We start from the raw sequence: 20,426 nt of genomic DNA on the forward strand, positions 1-20,426 counted from the left end.
AAAGCCTGGGCTGTCAGACACCCGCATGTATTTCTCACTGAACTCTTGGACATATTTGAGGGATGTGTATTGTCAGGCAAGAGTGCACTTTTGGATGCTTAGAAATACATGGGCATATTTTGTCAACTTAATAATGGAATCCTGTTATGGCTATAGCACACATTTAAAACCAGACATATTTTTTTTTGTTTAGGAAACTGGCACAAAGTCAGTTCTTGAGGATAGACTGGGGCATGAGACTTTGCCATTTCCCATGCCATTGCTGCCATTATAATAAAGATTTGCATTGCTATAGAAAGCCAATATTTGATTTGTATACTATGCTTTTATTCCCCAACCCTGACTTCTAAACTGATTACTTGTAAGGATTAGTCTGCCTTAACCTTAAAACACCCACATCTTAAATAATATATAACCTTGACAGGGAAACTTTAGTGTGAATGATTTATGCCCTGTCTGGTTCAGACTTTCTGCATAGCATCTCCTCCCCGCAATGGAGTAAATGTATAATGCCCTTTAGCCCCATGGCAGTGAAATGGTTAAATCCATAAGCACACTTGAACAAGAGACACTGTTATTATTATCTGTCCTTTTTAAAGTACCAGTTTATTCCCCACTGCTACAGTCAGAATAGAGGGCTGTTTATAATACACAGTGCCTGAAAAGTTTGTCCGTCATAGGAAACATTAGACTTACACATGCCAAGCACAATTCTCTTAACCAGGGCAGAATGGTTCCCCTTGCTAGGGACAGCTTTCCCAAAGCACTGGGTTACTTATTTCCCTCTTAAAGGTTTTCTGAACTACAACTCCCAGAATCCCCTTGGCAGGCCACAGGTGGAATGCTGGAACTTGTAGTTCATCAACAGCAGAAGGGAAACAGGTTGCTGGATATTGTTTTCTGGTACTTTGGTGGCACATGTAATTTATTTGGGATAATCTAGTATAACAGACAGGAACATATAAATCCCCTTTATTGTTACAGTAGGATGTCAGTTATGATTTCTACATGATCCATTCAGTCTGGGCAGAGTGTCCCAAAACTGCCACCTGTTAATCATGGACTTACTATTTGCTAAATTGAAAAGCATAGAGCCACTTTTGGACCCTTTTTATAAGATTCACATACAAGAATAATTTCTAATATATATAAATACACACACATTTGATTATAATATTTATCATTACTTGAACTTTTTTTGACTCAGGTAATGTTTTCATAGGATGTGAAAAGTAGATTAGTTACAAATGTATCTTTTCAGGCGCATGGAGGAAAGAAGGAAAAGAATGAGGGAATAAATTTGGGTGTTTGTAAACTTCTTGTTTCTAAGCAGCTGAAAGCCAACATTACCCTAGTGTAGATGATGCCAGCGTGCTGAGCTATTGGCCATTTGACAGATCTGCTAACTAGCACTCTCTCAAATCTGGAGCCTAATAACTAAGTTTAGATGTTGTCCATAGCCTTTTATCAAAAAGTTCAGATTCCAAAATTATTGGGTATAAAAAGCCTCTGGTCTAGTCCATGTCTCAGGAAAGGTAATAGAACAATTAGCACTGTATTGGTTGATGACTTTCTTTAAATCTAATTTATCAGGGAAAGATTCTTATATTTTGGCCACAGTGTACTTTCCAAAGTCATATCATTTCCCAGAACATTTCACAAAATGAAATAATAGTACATACTTTAGCCATATTTTATTATACTTGATAAATTTGTCTTGCATTTAAACATGTGGCTACCTAAATGCTTACACACAGAAGCCACAATGAGCCGTTTAATGGTCCGTGGACATTTCGTTCCAAACTGTTAATTCCATTTGTGCCTTAAGAAGGCTCAGTGTAATCTTCAGGGAAGTAAGAGTCACGGTATTGGATGGAGGTTGATGCTAAATATTTAGTGGCTTTAGTAGGGTGCTATGGTTAAAAAAAAGGTACTGGCAATAGAGCTGTAGCGATTGGATTTGTACTTGGCTCTGTCATCTATGAAGCCAAATCAGCTTTGGTGATCCTCAAGTAGAGTGAAAAGGGGGTAACATGGAGTTATGTGCCGGAATAAAGAGGATTAAGCAGTTCAGTTGTCATTGTGATCAGCCAGAGATAAAATCTGATTGTTGCGGTGCAGGCACTGAACTCTGCTGGGTTAGTTGGTTATAGCTTATAGAGAGCCGATCCCTCGTGCTTACTCATGCTTTCATTCAACTCTTGCCAGAAAATTAAAAGAGTACTTTTTTTTTGTTTCTGTAATATTGAAAGGCTTCCAACTTAATGCTTTCAATCTGTTACATAGGGAAAAGCTATAGTGTTTAATTGATGGAGACCTTTTGTTTTTGGTTATGATGAGCATCCCCAGTTGTGCATCTCCCCTAATAAAACAGAGAGAGAGGGTGACCAAATCATTTTCAGGCTTTGTAATGCCACAAGTAACTGTGGAGCCTAACTGTTATAATTACGCCTTTTTGTTTTAAAGTCCATATGGATGGGTTCATTTAATATTTGCTAAAAGATTCCAGGAGTTCTGCTGGTCTGGAGACTGAAATAATAAATAACATGCGCAACTGAGAAATTATTAATAACCCTTCTGATTGGACTTGCTGTATATAGTTGTGTGGCCGGCCTGGGGAGTGATGTAAATGTAAAGCTGCCACTCTGGAAGGGCTTTAAATAATAATACATAGCATAAAAAAGCTAACCTATTGTAAAAAGGATGTTGTTAAATGTATGAATGCATATGTAGCATATTTTATTTATATAGCATGTTATAGAGACTATACGCCATATCAGTCCCTGTCCCAGTGGAGCTTTCAAAAGTCATAGGTGGCACTTAAGATATATAAGTGTGAAGTAGGCTTCAAACCTTCCGTCCTCTCTCTGTTCTACACCTGGGGTCTTTGAGTTTGTTCACTTTAAGAGGACATCTTTACAGGTGAGCCTTAGTGCTCCCACTGTTTGGAAAACAGTTGGGGTTTGGCGCTGGGGAAATTCTAGTTGTGAAAATGATTCCACTTTAAATAATGAATGTTTACGTAGCAGAGATTCAGGCGTTTGACTGAAGAGGGAAAGCTGCCTCCTCTTGTCCATGCTAGCACATATAATTGTGCCATAATATAAATGTGTATATTGTACTTTTGCTGCTGTTTCAGTTCCTAGTTATCTAATCAATCGTTTTTTTCCTTGAATTTTAATTTTGTTTCTTTTTATTTTATTCAATTTCTTTAACTCCAGTGATGCCTCCTAGCGTTGGTCACAGTGAGTCACTGAGTGACTAAATACACACAGACTTAAGGTGCCCATACACACACCAATACTATGGTACAAAACAAGGTTTCACATGATATTCAGTACGTGTATGGTGGGTTGACGAGGACACTGATATTTACAAAAACCTTGGATATTTGTCGTCTCGTCGATTGGCCATGGCGGAACATCAACAGTAGATTAATGCTAATTAGTAGATTCAGATTCGTAGGGGTAGATTTCTATTGTTTCTACCTGCATATCTGACGATTCAGCTCTTAACATTAGTGGAGAAGTTGAACAACTTTTCCTGCAACCTATGTAACCAGTGTAAAGGTGACATGTGTGTGGCCACCTTAACTCATTCGATTAATCACTTGTTATTGTGTAGTGCAGGGACCAATGACAAGGCTACAACTTCATTGATAAACAGTAGGGAGAATGATTTGAAGTTTTATTGGGACTTTATATTGTGGATGAAAGTTGATTAAAGAAAGAAAAGCCCTGACATCTTGAGCAGTGCTCATGTTTTTGGCAGATTAGAAGGAAAACATGCATCCTATTCAGTAATGTGTAGCCTATTTTAGTGGGGGATGGAGGGGGGGCTTTGTAATATTTTCGCACTGTGCTAATGAGTTTCTACAGAAATGTATCTTGTTAGCTTGAAAGCCAAGCTACCATTCATCGAGACTGTCAGCAAAAGTGATATCCTTTATGTGCCATTTAATTCCCATAGGCATTACAGATGTACTCATAAATATATGTATACTAATATGCCTATTGCAAGACATAGTACGCGTCACTTGAAACTGATAAGAGCCATACTGTGCAAATAAATAAATACATGGCAGTTGTAAAAAACATTAGAAGGAGCTCCTTGTTCAGAAGTATCGATAGGTAGATTTACATTCGGGGTAGGATTGGGCATCATGTGTAATGGTGCTCAGACAGGGTATTATTAATAATAATAATATTATTGCTAAGGATCATTGGACAAGTATGTTAAAGAATCTAGATGGGTATTTTGTACGAGTATTTCATGAAAATTATTTGAAAAATGTTCTTTTTGCCTTAAAATGTCAATCAAAATGTGTGAATTTAATAGAGGGGAGTTCTTTTTTTCTAAATAATTCAGTGTAACATTAGACTGTATTATTCCTGTCCTGATCTTGTAGTATTATACTTTCTCTGATGCTGCTATATTAATGGATATCTGTCCTATTGCTAGATTGTCCTGCTACCTCTCCTCCTCTGCCCTTGCCTATAACCCTGGCTCATTTCCTACTCTCATCCATTGCTACTGTTATCCTTTATTTATAGAGATAGGTTTGCATGGCAGATTCAGTTTATTCTGTATAGCTATTGCTACATTATCTTTCCTACTGTGATTTTCCGTTTATAGTGAAAAATCTATGTAAATGTAGGGTTTGTATTTACTTTATTTTTCTTTTTTATGTCCTCTGAATCATATTGGCAATATTCTGCACAGGGGAGCCTATTGGTGTTTATTCATATAAGCTAAAGTATAGTGGTTGGCTTGATTTATGATTTATGTAATCCCCTCCACATGCTGCACGGTGGTCAGATTGTTATGAAAGATGGTAGAAAGGCTGCTTGGAGTTACTGAGCTTTAACAGTAAACAAATCTTATCCTTGTTGTACTCTGCAATAAAGCCAAAAGAAATATGTCTTGGGTTCTAAATCCATAATTAATCAGTATAATGTAACCCAGGCTGCTGACCCCACTCTTGCTTTGTATTAGTACATCTCAGAGCCTACTCAACCTGGCTGTCTTTTTTACTGAATAACCAGTACAACAATGTTTTACATAGATCGTAGGGACCTAGGGGGGCAAGAAATGCATGTGCTGTATTGGAGCAAATATTGTACTCTTAAAGCTCAGGCTGTACACCACAAACTTTTGTTTGTGCTGTATGATATTGTCTAGCTTTTGGACACTGTCCTTGCTGTATACCAGTGGACAACTCCTGCGAGCTACTATTAATGACTACTATTGCTAATCTGCAGCACAGCGTTATTCTTGCTGTTAACCACTGACCAGTTTATGCCCAAGGTGCTTACTGTATTATCATTAGCAGATTTTGCTCACTGCTATAAAGCATACCCATTACCCAGTTTTAGAACAATTTTGTATACAGCTAAACCTTGCCGAGGGTCTCACTAACATGATTGCAGAGTTGTAGAACATGGTACTAGTCACTACCATTGCTAAGCTTTGCTCACTGCTTTTGCTGTATTCCTGGCCAGCTCTGTTTTATTTGTATGGCTTAATTTAGCTTTTACATTCTGCATTATTTCATATTTGGCCGCAATGACACCATGTATACTGTTTCCAAATTTAAGCACATTGTTCTTTTTTGTACTTTAGCCAAACAAAACCTCAACCTCTGTGTACCTTTTCCGAAATTTTGCACACTACCGTCACCTATAACACTGCTTAGCTTTAGCACAGTCTTCTTGCCGTATGCCATTGCACTATGTACTATGTGGCAGGTCACTGACAAACTTTGTCTCACAGCAGTATTGTCCAGGTACACTGTACACACCTTCAGTCCTATTTGATGAATATCTATGACATCTTTAGTTGCTGTTGTGTTTTATATCTACGTTTATTCTTTTCAGAAATGTACAGGTATGGAAAACCGTTATCCAGAAATCTCAGAATTAAAGGAAGGTCATATCCAATAGACTCAATTTTAATCAAATAATTCTATTTTTGAAAAAAGGTTTCCCTTTCCTCTGCATTAATAAAATATTCCCTTGTACTTGATCACTAACTAAGATATAATTAATCCTTATAGGAGGCAGAACAGTCCTATTAGGTTATTATTATGTAAAGTAATAATAACCGCTTACGTTTAAAACCCAAGGTCCCGAGCATTCTGGATAACAGGTCCCATACCTGTACTAATTAAATATGGCATGTCCTCCATTCATCTGATTCTGACAAGTTATACTATTCTTTATTTATTTTGGTTATTGAATGTCCTCTAACCAAAAACTAGATTATAGCAATGATGCCCCCCCTAATCAAAATTAAGACGAATTATGCTAGAGTTGATTCATTTTCTATGTGCATATTTTCTGCTTAGCTTTCAGATCCATGTGTGTGTGTGTGTATATAATCCAACCTTGGCTTGACTATTAATGTTTAAATATTGCACTCTTTGATGTTTGTGCCACCTAACCATTGACCTTTGGACACAATAGGTGGGAAAAAGTGGTGAAAATTATGTATTAATTATAGCTTTATAAATAGGAAAAAAGTATCAACACTTAGCCATCTGTCATACTAAGGAAAAATGAGTTCATATCTCATTGAGGTGAATTTCCCTGTTAAACATAGCGGGAATTGCTGCTGAAACAAATTTATTTACCCATTGGCTCACCATGAGATAAACCAGTCATTCGTTTAGTGTAGGAATGTTCCTCCTGGTTCCCCTTTAAAAATTAGTTTTAAATATATATGATGATCAATGGCTCCGACTTTCCGGCCTTTAAAGGAGTAGGACATTCCAATAGTTAACTAAAATATGTATTTCAGAAATAGTTATGCAATATCATTACCCCTCTGGCTCATATTATCATTTATTATTATATTTCAGCCAATCTGTTTAGAGCAGGAGCAATCGTGCGACAAGACATACAAATATGCCAGTGTAAAGGCAATGTTTACTGGAATTCTTCATATGGTTCAAATACACTGGTGATTTATTCTGTTTAGTTAGAATGTGCATGACCTCATTGTATGCACTGTGGGACTGCCTGGAAACTAAACAGCCTAATTGTGTCCAGGTCTGAAGGTGACCAGCCACATAGATTTTTATATATTGCTATATGCTAATAACATCTATATTTACAGTATAGGGTGTTGCTAGTCTGTATGACAGCTTATGTGCCGTTCACGTCTGGACAATGCCGCTTGTTAGGTAGGGCAGAAAAGGCAATTGGAGTTGCTCTGTGAAGCATCATGTAGATAAAAGCACAAAGGGCATATTATTTTGGGTGACAATTGCTAGCCATTTGCATTACATGCAAGAGGGAGGTCCAACTTGTAGCTCTGCTGCTTTTATTGAATTTCAGCTTCCAGTACCCCAACAGGTTAACACTGTCAGAGGGGAATTGTACTTTAACATTAGTTGAAGGGGATCAAGTTGGGCATCCATGCTTTTGCATAGGTTATTTCCTGCACCCCCCCCCCCTTCAGATTTTCTGCACTTCTATAAATCTATCACTTCTTTCATTGGGAATAATTTCCAGCTAAAGTCCATGTGGGCATAGGTAAAGCAATGATAAAGGAATATCTTTTTCTTTATTTTTTATATTCATTTCCAATGGGCCAAAAAGCACCAAACTGCTTCTTTGAATGTTGAAACAATGACCAAGTAATATTTCTTCCCAGTATAATTATGTACCACTTACAGCAACAGAACAGAAAATTTCCCAAAAAAATCAAGGATGTGTTTTTAAACTTTAAAGTGATAGGATTTCAAGCATTTTACTGCAATATGAGCCCTGGCATTTGTCCTTTGAAAGCCTCCAGTCTGTCCAGTGTGTCAGAACATTCTCTGCCAGCAAGAGCCTCTGATTATCTTGCTTTCAAATGTCAGCAGATCTCCAGGAGGAAAAGCTTGTGAAGGCTTTACATTCTGTCCTCACAGTTACAAATGTAGTGGAAATAAAGTGAAAAAAATGGTCTTTAAATTGCCCTGTATTGAAACGTACAGGTATGGGACCTGTTATCCAGAATTTACAAATATTTGATTAAAATCAGAGTTTTCTGAATAACTGGTTTTGGATAATGGATTCCATACCTATATAACCTAAGTCAGGTTGAATAATGTCATTATTTTAAGTTTAGAAAAAAAATGTAAAATTTGAAGAATTCTAAAATGAAAAAAAACAAAAAAAAGCATAAAAATGCTAGATCCTGTAATGTGTTGCCTAAAAAAATGATCCATTCTGTGTTCAGTTATTTTTTTACTGTCCTGTCAAAAATAATAATAATAAAAGTATTAAATGAGTTTATTTCATTATTAAAAACAATAACTGAACAAAGAACAGCAAGTAGAAAACAATATTTACAGAAAATTTCTCAGTAAATGTACATTTATCTTGAAGAAAATTGTGTAACTTGTTTGCTTTAGAAAATATATACCGGAGTGTTTTGATTCTGGCAGTATTGATCTCGCTTTCAGAATTAGGCAAATAACAAGATGTATTGACGTTTGCTATGCCCTCTAAATAATTTTGAAATATGTATCAGTATTAGAGTAGCCAAGCTTTTAAAGGTTGCTGAACTCTCCCTTGAGATCTCCAATTTGCCTGTACAAAACCAAGGTCACAATCGGATAGTCTCGAGGGTGGGCGCTAGGGCTGCTCTTGTACAAGTCAGAGGTGAGCAGCAGAACTACACATCCACTTGTCAGTGATCAATTACATCAAGACGCATAGCCCAAAGCTTGCAGAATCAGTACATTTTTTTCGGAGCTGCCTGGAAGACAGAAGAAATAAAAATACTTTCCAATAATGTGTAGCACATTTTCTAAGCATTCACATCTCTAACACATTCGGCATTCTGCTTCCAATTAAACCGTTTATTTTTCATGTTTGTCTAAGTATGTTGTTGCCTTGTAGGGGGGAAATACAAATCTGTATTTATTAGAATTGAAAAAAATAGACACCCCCCTCTCCAAATGTAGGGATTAGTGAGTGCGAAATGCATTGCTTTCATCCCTACATAATGTAAAACATATTTAAGTAGATCAGTTGGATTCCATATTTGACCAGATTATCGTTGGCCAGATTTGGGGATTTACAGCTCAAAGAGCCATTTTGATGGGAGTTTTTGGTGTGGTTCTGGCCGCATGCATATATTTATTATGCAATTTCCAAATGAACTGCATGATCATCTGGTTGTACCTGGCCCCTTAAAGCAATCCATTTGGACATTCAGCAAGGGCTAATCTGCCAAAAAGAAAAGCTGAGCCCATTTATGACCCAATTTGGCACATGATGATCTGAAATGCACAGGAGGTACGTCCCTGCACTTCTGCTGAGTGATCCGACAAATCTGCTACAATCGGAACAGCACAGTCTGCATTAATATCCTGTCATACGTCCCATGGGACGCTAAGTTAGGTATCACCCACTTCATCTCTTGATGACCAGCCAAGATATAGCCAATGTGTGACACAGGTCCTGTCAGCTTAAGAAGCAGCAACCTGGGTGCGGCCTTTGCATGTGCTTCCTCTCCACCCCCTTCCTGCCGCCATAAATCTCTGCACTTTTCATTCACATAATCATCATCCCTAATAAGCGGGTGAAAGGGAATGTAAAAAATGTAGCAGATTTATACCAGTTCTGCCACCTCTTGCAACTACCAATTGCTACTTATTGGTTGCTGTAGGTTACTATGTTTCTTTCAAAAAGACCTCAGTCATTTTTTTTTATTTTGGTTAAATGGTCCTTGCCAGCTGTATTTGATGAATATGATCCAGCCAATTAATAATTTAGGGTTTGGAAAACCTTTAGAGTAATCTCCCCATGTAAGTGCAAGGTGCTATGTTTTATGTTTCTGTTAAACCTACAATTGTGCCAAACTTGGGTTGCTGGGTACTGAATTGCTGCAGATGTAACTCCATTAACTTATATGCAAACCAATGGGATTGTTCTTAGAACTGTGGGGCCCAGTGTTGGGGCCGCTATATACTTCTGCCTGTGCAGTCTGCAGTCTGTAGTCTTAATCCAGTCAGGGGCACAGCTTGCATGGCAAATGAGTAGGGACAGCAAGTGGTAGGTACTTGGGCTCTATGGACTGCTTTCCAAGCTTGCGTTTTTGCTCATTATAAATAGACCCTTAGGGGTTTTAGTTCAACAATGATTTAATATCCGTAGGCCTGCTTTTCCAAGAATTAAAGTAATAACAGTATATATTTTGAGGGTAAAATTGCCATTAGTGCTAAATATTTTTTACCTGTCTTCTTGTGTTTAGTCCTGAGATGTACATAAGTTTTTAGTTGCCTTTTTTTGTGTCCTCACGTCAGAAGTAGTGTCCTTTGGAAACTATTTCAGAGGTGAGATTTACTGTGCATGACAACACTGGGAACCATATTTTGCTTGACAGGTTTTCCTGCAGTTTTGCCTTTTCTGTATTCTCTAGAGTATAGACATGTGACTTTCTCCTTTGCCCTGCCTGTGGGTGGAACACAGCAATGTAGTCTGTCTGTCACAGCTGGGCCCAGCCCATAGGCACTATACAAGGGAAGGCCCCTTCCCCTGCTCTGCCTAACTCTCTGGAGGACACTGAGAAGATCTCAGGCTGCAGGCAAAAGTGTCAGGATTTGTGGAGAACTAAATAAATTAAAAAAAAGGAAAATAAATCTGCATATCCAAGGCATGAGTTTATTTTAATAAAGCTTAGAATTGTCAGTATTCCTTTAATTAAGTTGATTGTCTGTGAAAGCATGGCACTGTCAGGCAGAATTCTCACATGAATAGGTTTCTTTTTACCAACAACATCATTATGTAATTGAATTGCTAAGCAAACGATTAATAAGTGACATTCTGTGTGATCAAAGCTGTATAAAAAGAACCTATCCTATGCCCTATATAATAATAATTCTTAGCATTTTGTTGATTCTAATGTTTGTGGCCCTTAATGTTACATTGGCCCCTGCGAGCAGGAACCTCCTCTAGAGACAAACATAAGTTTGCTTGCTTTTGTCAGTCATACTGGAAGCAGGGGTTGTTCAGATAGAAATTCTGCACAATTTAATGAATTCTAGGTGGGCCTTCAAGGCGCAAACATTGGGTGAGAAGAATATTCTTAAGATAGGAAATTGAAAGCGAGAAAGGTTTCAAAAGTGACAGTTCTACAGGGATGAATCGAGCAGAAAGGAGGCAATTTTAGCAGAGAGTGTAGACCGAGGAGAGGCCTAGCTTGCCATCTGAGGTGTAGAAGGGGCAGAAGAAAATAAATTCTAGAAGAACAGAGAAAATGTAGAGATAATTTGGTGTGCAATGGGAAGGTATTGATGGGGTTTCAGACTGATGGAGGAAAAGATAAGACCCAAACAACTGTGAGATATATGTAGCAGCAGCATCTTTAATAGGTTGCAAGACATGGAGCATGGTAGGAAGATAATGAGGATATCTGTGAAAGTCTTGGCTACTGAGTGACAGCTCGGTGGAGAAGAAAATTTCACTTTTATTGTATTGTTTCGTACCATATTTGCTGATGTATGTGTGTGTTTTCTTCAGTTTCAACCGTGCCAACGTCAAATGTACAGTCTGAGGACAAAAATAAGAATAGCAAAAAAAACCCCAATAAAATCAAAAACACGTAAGGACGTTGCATGGGAATTTTGATGTTATAATAAATATTCTAGCCAAGAAAAATGGATTTCACTAAATTTATGCACCTCCGTACAAACAAAAGTGCAAAATGGGCCACTATCTTGAGTACCAGCCCCCATACAACCATACCTACCTACAGCTTAGGCTCTGTGTTAAAGTATTTCCATATGGTGTGCCCTGTGATTGCAACTGACACTTTAACGACAAGGTCACATTTCATTTTTATGCACTTTTTTTCTACTGTGTTTTGCATGTAATATTAACCCCATATTTTTCTCATTGTTATGTGGCCGAGGATGCTGGGAGATAGGGTTCATGTTGAATGTTCCGCATTTAGTGCTCACAAAACGCTAGTGTTTGGGTATCTCCATGAGTTAAAGAATGATACTGTACATTCCATAGCAAGGTGTCCTAGTTTATTTTGCGGGCAGTTTATGAATATTTTCCCCTTGATGGTCCCGGTAACCTCATGTGCATACCTTAGAGTCATAATTACGTGCAAATTGGGTGCAACTAGAGGATCGCCCATGTGTGATTCAGAAATTCCATTCAGTGGAGAAGTGAAAGGCAAGTGTCCACTTTTACATTTGGCTGACATTTCAACGCACTGCCTGTTCAACTGCTCCAAGCTCGACAGGAAAACCCACAATATTTGAAATAAAAAGTTTCAGTGTAAAATAATATACCTATACATGCCATAAAGTACAAGCCTTATAAGGGGTCAGGTCACAGCCCTATATATATATATATATATATACCCAGGTATGGGATCTCTTTTTTAGAAGCCCAATATCCTGAAAGCTCTGAATTACATGGAAGGCCATTTCCCACAGATTTTTTGGATGATTTCCCTTTTTCTCTGTAATAATAAAACAGTACCTTGTACAGGTATGGGACCTGTTATCCAGAATGCTCGGAACCTGGGGTTTTCTGGATAAGGGATCTTTCCATAATTTGGATCTTCATAACTTAAATCTGCTAAAAATCATTGAAATATTGAATAAACCCAATAGGCTTGTTTTGCCTCCAATAAGGATTAATTATATCTTAGTTGGGATCAAGTACAGGTACTGTTTTATTATTACAGAGATAAAGGGAATCATTTTTAAAAATTAGAATTATTTGCTTATAATGGAGTCTATGGGAGATGGCCTTTCTGTAATTTGAAACTTTCTGGATAACGGGTTTCCGGATAAGGGATCCCATACCTGTACTTGATTCTAACTAAGCTGCTCAAATCCATATTGGAGGCAAAGCAATCCTGGGTTTATTTAATTTTTACATTTATAGTTAAATAAATATGTCACGTTATGGAGGAATTTTTACCAGTGCAGCCCAGAAGTATATACAGGTATGCAATCTGTTATCCTGAAACCCATTATCCAGAAAGTTCTGAATTATGGGAAGGCCATCTCCCATAGACACCATTTTAATCAAATAATTCCAATTTTGTAATAATAAAACAGTACCTTGTACTTGATCCCAACTAAGATTTAATTTATCCTATTGGATTTAATTCATCTATGGGGTAATCTACAGGTCCCGAACATTCTGGATAACATGTCCCATAACTGTATGTTCCAAATGTATAAGGCAATATGACATTTATAGAGTGGTACTTGGATTGTATAACATCAGTTATATTAGTATTATAGTACAGATTTCCTAAAGGTCAGTATTTTTTCATTGTGCAATTTCAAGTCAAAATGGCTTTTTTTAATTTTAAGAATTTGTCTTGGGTGCAATTGAATATTTTTTTTTGTGCTTCAAGGTTTATTCTTGGAAGCATATTTGTCAGTGGGTGAAGGTTAGAGTTCACCATTAGATAAATACGCTTCTAAAAATCCCATAGGAATAAATAGAAAGTTGGTGAGTTTTTCTGTGGTCAGCTCTAATCTCACTCACTTTTAATAAATCTGCCCTTAGAGTTTCATCTAAAAGTTTGCCCATAATTCAGGGGACTGAGCCTAAAGTGTTGCTGAAATTATATATATAATTTTCCTGGATGAAATGTCTAGGAAAATTTATAGGAAAAGTTCCACTTACTCGAGAATATTTTTCACACATTTTTGGTAAAAATAAAATGTTGCCAGTAACAGTAAATGGCAGAAAAAGAAACATTATTTACTAATTTAATAAATCTTTCAGTGAATGTAGAAGTTAAAAAAATAAAACCTTTACTATTTAGGTTTTACCCAGCAGTATATACTCTTTCTTTCTATTAACTAATGTATCCGAAGGCAAAGTAATTAAACAGTTCCTCTGTCTATCTATGTTTGAAAAGGGCCCTTGTCCAGAGTCTACAGGCAGCTTTATGCATGGCTTATTTATTAATAACCTTATGAATAGGTAAAGTTTTATGGCCTTCATACAATTATTTTTATTAGTAATCAGATACCACTTGCAATAAACCACTGACTTTAGAGTTGCCAGACATAAACATTTTCTTTGGGCTCGTATAAAAATAAATAAACCCTAATCTTAGGAGAAAGCTAATATTATTGAAGTATAGGAAAAATGTGAAAAGGTCATGACTTTTTTCTGAGGACTGCTGCTTAATTCCTCCAGAACATACCCCTGTAAAAACCTTCAGCAAATTCTGAAATATCTTTTACAGCTTGTGTGGGATATCTGGGCTGCTGATATTTGTAACTAATAATTGTTGGGAGCAAATATCTTGCTAATCCACAGAAGAGCCCGGCCTACACAAGTCTTAAAGTTACTGGCCTCTCACGTGGCCTCCACAAAAATGGATCAGGCCAAGGGCTGCAGTATGTACACTATGGTACCCCAAACACACTCACTCAGGTTTGTAAAAGAATCCCTGCATCTCTGCTGACCTTCCCAGGTATCTAACACTGTAGAGTAGGGCAACGATGGGTATTATTACATTGGGGAAATCAGTTTGGCTCAGCATAGTAGTATCTATAGGTGCCGTCCAACTGAGTAATGCTATGAGCGTGTAGTTCAAGTCTAAGTGCAGCTGTCCAGGGCTAACAAATACCTTAACAATGAAGCACCAAGGTAGTCAGATCCTTTTACTGTTCTTTATTAGTAGAAAAGATCAATTTCTTGTATATGCACAACAAGAACAGTTTTCATGTATGTTTTATATCTTCTCTTTGTTCCCTAAATACACAGTAGGGTACCAAAGCAAAGCTACTGTACTTTTTGAAACACGCACCCTGTACATATTTAAATTCATATGTCATGTTGGTTTCCTGTGCTGATGTCAGGTTAGGGCCAGGTGGATGATTAAGCTCTTTTTGATGACCCTATATAATATAGCTTGCTTGTGTGAACAAAATATATTTTCAGGTATGCAGAATGATGTGATTGTCACCATTATTCCCACACTGTTGTTATCCTGGCGACGTCTCAGGCTATCGCCTCAATAGCCTTATTTAAATACACCATTATTAAATAAAGGCAAGTCACCAGAAAGTACCCCTGTGTGGCCTGTGATTAGTGGACATGTGTTTAAGTCATTAAGTTCTTAAAGAGTCACTATACAATATTAATACTCTAAACCATTTCCCTCAATTTTAAATTGGCAAATTTAAAATATAAATACTAAATATAGACACAAAACACAATACTGCTGCCAATCTTCATTTTTCTCAGAATTGTAGTGTAATTGGGTTGGAGGTATCCAGTGCAGATTATCATGGCCTAACATGTATGTGTGCCCTTGGTTTATTTGTGTGCACCTTGAATCATATGCAATTTTTCTATTTAGGATTACCTAATAGCACATACTACAAAAAAAGTATATTTTTATACCAATGCTTTATTTAAATGAAGCAGGGTTTTACATATCAGTTGATTTATATAATATATTTTTACCTACAGTGTTCAGTAGTATAGTTTTACTTTAAGGGCATTTTCATACTGTTTTGCCATTTGTCTTATGATTCAGTATCCTGTTCCTGTTTCCTCTTCCTGTCTAAGCTGGAAGCTGAAGCAGGCCATCCCGCCTGAGTGCTGTTACCTCTGTGAAAGTAGTATATATAAATAATAAGTGATAAAAATTGCAGCAAGTAAACATTGGAGAGCAAAACTGTTTCTCAAACCCAACCCAGTCGTGCAGCAGTTTTTATATTAACAGCCAGAATACTACTGGTTGCAAAATCAGGATCATACGGAGCAACAATACGGCATTTGAAAAGAGTTGCGTTTTTGGTTTCACTGAAACAGATCAGGAAACTGTTAGCAAACTAGTCAAGTTTTAAAGGATTCTCACTCTCAGGGTATTAATTATTCTTCATTAGTTATGTGTTCTGCCAAGGTATACACGAGTAGTTTTTTCTGTGTCATCTGGCCGATTCCCAGCAGATGCACACAATCTGTTCTGCTGTCACTAACACGGTTGAGTTTGTGAAAGGAATGTGTCAGAACACGCTGCTTCAGTCAGTTTTTTACAGATTTTTCTTCCTGAGAGTGTGTGCTTTGCCCTACTTTTTATGCTTGCATTCTCATCCTTAGGAAGATTTCCAAGAAACAGCCATGGCATATATATTATATGGCTTACCCATATGCTAGCCGTTTTTCTATATGAACTTTATTTAAATGCATGTCATGTGATCTTTCTAAGCCTGTTTGATCAAAGGCTTCAATAACTATAAACTGCACAGAAGCTGATGTTTAAAATTACTGCTCATGATCTTAGAAGAGTTCTCAGAGGCTTTGGCCAAATTTGTAATTTATTGTAATTATACATTCGTCCAGAGACAAGGCTGTACAACCTGAGGACTTTCGGCTGTTGCTGAACTATAAATCCCATCATTCCAATGGCTGTTGAGGGACTTTTTAAGTCAAAGACAGCTGAATAGCCACATGGTGGAGATTAATCTCTGAGAGCACTTTGACAGTGGACAGCACCCTAGTATGTACAGATCTTTTCTGTGAGATCAGGGCTGTTCAGCTGAAGGTCCACAGGCCTCCACAACATTTTTATGGCACCTCAGCATGCCCAAGAGATCACTTGGCTTTCAGTGTCGTTATATCCTGACCCTATACATATGGTATTGGTGATTTTTAGCCGCTGAATGAAAGAACTACAAAGCAGTTAGAGAAATTCAAAAAGATAAATAAATAGAAATAGAAATTTCTTGCACAAAAGCTTCAGTTCTAGTCCTGTTGTGGAATGGGACTTTATCCAAAGAAAAGAATGCATTCCTTTGCTAGACTTAGAATATATTGAGAGTACCCAAGATTTTGTAACTGTTTTTGTCTCAACGTTAGATCTAGAAACGATTTCCAAGTGAAGCAGGACATTCTGGCTGCACTTCAGCTTTAGCCAGCCATTTTTGTTTTTATTTTACTTATGACTGACTTTTATTTTGATCCAAGGATACTGATAAATGTATGCCAAGCCAGTTATGTATTATCCCATTCGCCAGCTGAGACTCATGCTTTATTATAGCTCTTATCTTATAGCTCTTATCGTGCATGAATTGTTTGGGCAGATTGGTGACCTTATACAAATGCTTTGAGCCCCCATATAGATTATGTAGCAGTTCATTTGTGGCAAAGGTGGTTGGTGGCAGAACAAGACATATTTGATCTTGGGAAATTACCCACATACAAACAAATATTGATATTTGGGGGTGTAATAGCTATTAAGGGTCCACCATCTTCACCAACTCCAACGGTATACCCCCTGAGAATTCAAAGAAGAAGCCTAGTTAATACGTTTGCTCTAAATGCAACTCTAAATGCAGTGCTTCCAAACTGAGTGACTATCCAAATACAATAAAGAACATCTCCCTTTACGAGTGCACATTTTTTATTATTGTACTTACAGAAATAATCCTATTCCGTTAGGGGGAAAAAAAGCTGGAATTTTTATGCTTACATGGCAAAGCCTGGTTCACAGATGTTTTATTTTCAAGCCTGCTTTAAGTAAAGTGAGCTAATCAATATGCATACACAGCTAATTATGGATGGCTGTGCCAGGAACAGTTTAGAAGCAGAACATGCTATGGCTGAATGGGATGCGAAATGTTACTTGGCAGCGCGTTCTTCGAAATTGCCCATAAACAGTAAAAAAGTAGTTATTAAATAAATAAATGCTTTCTTCCTCTACAAAAAGAAGTACATTTTGGGAAAAACAGAATCAGCCAGAGCATCAAAATCTGATATGTTCTTGAGCCAAGTTTATTAAACCGGTTTTCTCGAGTCAGATGTTTCTGGACATGAGGATGGGGATGCTTCCAGAACGTTCCTCTTGTTTTAATAAACTTTCATATATTGAAATACAGTGAAAGAATTGCAATTCCGAACTTGGGATTTGATTTTTCTCCCTATGATCTCATGTTTATTCATAAAAATGGATTACTCTTTTATAGGAGTTTTGGCAAGTTTGAATGATTCATTGTCAGTTCAGCACAATTTATATCATGGTATATATTATTATTTTAGGTTGTACAATTAATGCTATGCAGTGACTTTCAGGCAGAGCTCGTTCTAGCACCATGGGGCACTGGGAGAAATAGTGACTTGGCCCAGGTTATAAAGACCAGCAGACATATGTTCAGTTCTTGTGTGCACTCCGTGAGACCTGGACCAAGTCATTTATGTGTAAGAACATGGCAAAATTAACCCTGCTTTAGTAGACATAGCAACAAGACATTGGTTTTATCCTTTCTTTGTAACTGGTAATTAGTTGCTATGGGTTACTGAATGCAGATCTCATAATACTACATAACAACACAAATCTTCAATCAATATTTATACCATTCATTCCCATTGATATTGATGCAAGATGCACACATTTTTTTAAAATGACTTCTCTGATTTTATCTTGGGAACCATTGCTAGTATTTTTATTGTGAAAAATCTCTCATATAATAATACTGTAGGTAACGATCAAATGAGTGTATTGGGCTTTTTTATCTATGGGTGCAGCATGGGAGTAAAAAAAAAATCCACCCAAGTCTGTGAACATTGCATTACACAAATAGAATAGCACAAATGCCTTGCCACTGTAGTGACTACATCCAACTAGAGAGCACAGGGATATAAGACACAAAGAACCCCTATACTTTGCATCTGCCATTGACCGCTTCAAAGTAGAGTTTGTACAATGTGACTATTTTCAAAAGTATTTAGTCTTACATGAAACCAGCAAAACGTGCGTAGTGTTGCGTGGAATTTAATAATGAGCTACTGCCTGATCAATTAAGGCTGCTACTTTACATTTTTCTATCAAGGGCCTTTAGTCTAAAATCCTTTTTACTCTTAAGTGCTGCATTTAGGGTAAACGTTTACTAGAAATCAACAGATGCTTAAAACACATATTGCATCCAAATGTGGTCGCATACACAACTGGAGTCACGTGTTTCTCAAGAACCATCTGATGCCTTCATGTACATTTTCCCATTGATAAAAGGTCTTTCATGACATAGTTGCTCTTTATTTTTTTTCAAGGACTGAGCCTGGATTTGTCCTTCTGTCCCTGGAAATCTCTCAATGTCTTTGTTTCTCACTCTGAGAACTTATTACTAAGTATATATATATATATATATATATATATATAATATATATATATATATATAAAGAATGTTTCAAATGTAATAGAACGTACAAATTAAAGGTGTGGCTTACCATTAAGTTAACATTGAGTATGTTATAGAATGTCTTATTCCTAGCACCTTTGCAATTGGTTTTCATGATTTATTTTTTTATAGTTTAGAAGTTATTTGCCTTCCTTTTCTGCCTCTTTCTAGCTTTCAAATGGGGGTCGCTAACCTGAGCAGCTAAAACCTGTTCTGTGAGGCTACATTTTTAATGTTATTGTTACTCTTTTTTGCTTATATTACTAGTCGATTACTCACTTAATCATATTCCAGTCTCTCTTTAAACAACTGCCTAGTTGCCAGGGTAAATAAGACCCTAGCAACTAGATAGCTGCTAAAATGCCAAACTGGAAAGCTTCTGAACAAAAAGCTAAAATAAAAAGCACAAAAAATAAAAAAATGAAGACCAATTGCAAAGTGTCTCAAAACTTCTGTCTAATTTAATTTAAAAGTGAACTACCCCTTTAAGAATGTTATGTATGGTGGGTGGGAATTCTGTCTTCTATTTTAGCTCACTTTTCATATGTTTTAAAGGTGGACATATTCCTCACAGTAGACTTTATCCACACATTTGTTTTTATTATTATGTTATATTATGTTTTTATTGTTTTATGTTATAAAATCCATAGACTCAGTGGAACTTTGCCATATTGTACAGAATATCATAAACAGTGGTAACATGTTTGCTGGTCTCTGCTTGCATGGCTTTTGGATGAAGTAAGTTTATCTTCATTTTTCTTTAGGTTTGCCCTAAACAACCCTGTTTGCCATTGCCCTTAAGGTAGAGATTTCCTTTTGAAAAGTGAACATATGTTTTATAAATTATGTTTTTCAGTTTGGAGAAACAGTTTTCCTGCAGTAGCAAGACTATTAGAGAAAAGTGAAAAGCAAGTTACTTAGTTCTTGAACATGTTGATTAGCACAGATATGGCTAACAATTGCCTAAAATAGGAGCTGCCACAATAAGAACTGTAATAATCCTTTTTTTCCCCTGGGTTGATGCTAAACAGTCACATATAAATGTTAATGTGCAATTTTAAAATGATGTTCTTGTATGATTTCAGATGTTGTATCTGGGCAAGTTTCTTTGGCACATTTAATGTAAATATTCTAGTGTTTGCTACAGAATGACTTCAGCGCTGTCGCGGTGTGGTTTAACATGACTTTCTTAGGTCCCTGTAACCAAAATCCATTTTCTTGACTCCACAATTTTCCCTTGTGAGGTCAAAAGCTG

General features: G+C 36.9%; 1 protein-coding gene across 15 annotated transcripts in view; it reads left to right on the forward strand.

Moving 5' to 3' along the window:
- Nucleotides 1-20,426, forward strand: part of mef2c (MADS box transcription enhancer factor 2, polypeptide C (myocyte enhancer factor 2C)) — a 167,552-nt gene that overhangs the window by 33,323 nt on the left and 113,803 nt on the right.

This window comes from Xenopus tropicalis, chromosome 1, assembly GCF_000004195.4.
Source record: "Xenopus tropicalis strain Nigerian chromosome 1, UCB_Xtro_10.0, whole genome shotgun sequence".
NCBI lineage: Eukaryota > Metazoa > Chordata > Amphibia > Anura > Pipidae > Xenopus > Xenopus tropicalis.